This window comes from Fundulus heteroclitus, chromosome 9 (genome assembly GCF_011125445.2).
Source record: "Fundulus heteroclitus isolate FHET01 chromosome 9, MU-UCD_Fhet_4.1, whole genome shotgun sequence".
In the NCBI taxonomy this organism is placed as follows: domain Eukaryota; kingdom Metazoa; phylum Chordata; class Actinopteri; order Cyprinodontiformes; family Fundulidae; genus Fundulus; species Fundulus heteroclitus.
This window is the reverse complement of record NC_046369.1, coordinates 19,240,467-19,243,045: the sequence shown is the minus strand read 5'-3', so window position 1 is coordinate 19,243,045 and position 2,579 is coordinate 19,240,467.

Sequence of the window (2,579 nt, the reverse complement as noted above, 5' to 3'; positions counted from 1 at the left end):
TTGAAGCAAAGTTTTTGCATTCTGTTTTTACATGGAGGCAAAAAGCAGAGTCAGGCGGTAGGATGGATGAGACTGCAAAGGGAGTCCAGGGGAGTTGACTCCTTGGCACAGGCGATGTGGTGCGTTTATCTCCATGCGCTTCACTTTTAACAGACAAAAGCTGTCTTCTGCTCATCTGAATTTGTAAATAGCAGAAACAAGCTGGGTTTCATCACAACCATATTGCTGTAGGATAGCTTTTTTTTTTGGAGGGGTGGTCAAATGTTTGTTTTGCAGTTTTCAGCACCTTTTCAGCCGCTGCCGTCCCTGCCGCTGAGAGCAGGTGTTATAATTCCCGAGTCCACCCCCTCGCCTCCCTTTTTACTGGAGATCGTTGCAAAATGTCTGGCAGACTTTTGTGTTCGCAATCACTCACTTAATCACGGTTATCAGATGCCTTGGACTGAACAGGAGGTTGAGCAATCTAAGCTCTGCCAAAAAAACAAATATACAGTAGATAAGAGCGGGGGGAAAAAACTCCTGAAAACAGCACAAGTGTGTTGCTTGAAAACATCTGTTTAGTTCAAGGAATGCTTTAGTAACAAAACTTTTAGATGGAATAAAGGGAACTGAGAGACCATAATGTCAAAACTGAAAGGGTTTCTGGTGTTAGAAACTTTGAGAACACTTGTTGCATGAGAGTGAAACCTGAAACACTCTCATGTTTTTATTTCTTTAAAAATTAGAAAATAAATAAGCTATTAGTTATTTAACTAATAACTAATAAAAGGGTTTATATCATGCAAAATCAACCTTTTGAGCTTTTAGCCAAGTTATGATGATATTCCTTCATCAAAGCCGAAATCAGAAGCCGACAATGTTAAGACATTATAGCAAGACGAAGATAAGAAGAAAACATGACAGCTATTAAAATGGTCTTTTTGGAGTGCTAACTGCTGCTGCTGTGTGTGGATATATATATATAGTTGGATCCAGGACAGTGACGTAAAAGACGGATAAAATGCGACATGGCTGTGCAGACTGTGGAGGCTTCAAAAAATATCCGATACGTATCCGAATTAGGACCACATATGGAGAAGGCATAAATCTGATTTTTATTGGGGTGAAAATATCAGATTTTGGCCATTTACACAGCCAAGAAAAAGAATAATATGGTTCGCATATGGATCGGATTTAGGCTGCATTTCCCTGCTGTGTGAACGTAGACTAAAGCACTCCTTGTGAATGCAGCTCTCTGAGCAGCAGCTCCTCCCTGTCCTGGAAAATTAGCAGCCGTCGTGTGGGGAGCGATCATCACCCGCCCCCTCCAGGAAGTACCTACCTTGACCGTGCCGGCTCTGCCCAGTAAACAACACGCCAACTTTCTCCAACCAGCGGGCGGTAATGTGAGGCTGAGCACAATTATTTCAGAGACAAAGTGGCTCTTTTACCACCTAATCTGCACAGGAACAGAAGCTTCATTTTTTTTTTTTTTTACTACAGATACATCATAAAAATGTGTTTTGGGCTGCGAGAGGACTTGGACTCTGTTCAGCCTTCCTAAAGAAGAGCCTAATCAGCAGAAAGGGCTGGATTTTAATTTTGGGAGCTAGCTTGTGTTTGTCGTTGACCGTCACTTCACTCATGACTGCTTGGTTGAAGCTCGGTTTATACTAAAAGGGATTGTCTGGGAGATTAATTCTTAAAACGATTCAGTACAATGAAATCGCATGATGAAGACCCCAGAACCATAAGTAAATCAAACCCCTTGCTAAATTGTAACATCATGCAATGGTTGGCACCTACATGGGGCAAGGCGGTGTCACATTGAAGGCAAGCATCTTTCTTCCGGATTGGTATAGCATCAGAAAATAGTTAATATTTCATAACAAACGAATACTAATATTTAATCATATTTATGCCTATAGTTGTATTTGGAAGGCTCAAAGGAGCATAGCGCAAGTTCCAGAGTTTTGGACAAGTCTGCCCCCTCTGGCGACAAGTTGGAATGACACCAGTGTTGTGTACGTGTATGGGAGAAGAGGAGAAGCATTTGCTGCTGCGATCCTGCGACTGCACAGGTCTTTTGTTTAGAGGCGTAATGTCTTCTGGGGTAACAAAGGTATGAATATTAAAGTTAGACTGTGTTTTCTCAGTAATACATTGATTACAGCGGGACTTCAACAAAGTAGCCAGGTGAATGAGAGCGCACAGAGTGTCACACGCACACCCAGAGAGTTATGCTTACTTTTTTGTTTTTTTTTACCAATTGTGATAAATAGAGAATAAATCATTTTACACGTTGGGCAATTGTAAGGGCATGTATGGGAAAGAAAATAAATAAGTAATATTTAACTTAAAAATTGCACTATGTACCTTTAAAAAACGTGATCTAAAACCTTTAAAAAAGAGACGCAAAGTCAGCTTTGAAAAGAAAGCTCCCTTGTAATGAAATCCAAATTAACAGGAATTTCTACAGGGTATTTGCACACCTTTGCACTACATAGCACCATAAGGTTCTCTGAAACTACAGAAGGGGAAGGTTTATCCTCCTGCCATACCCTCCTCCCCCCCCCCTTTTTTTTTTCAGTCTGGAGAAT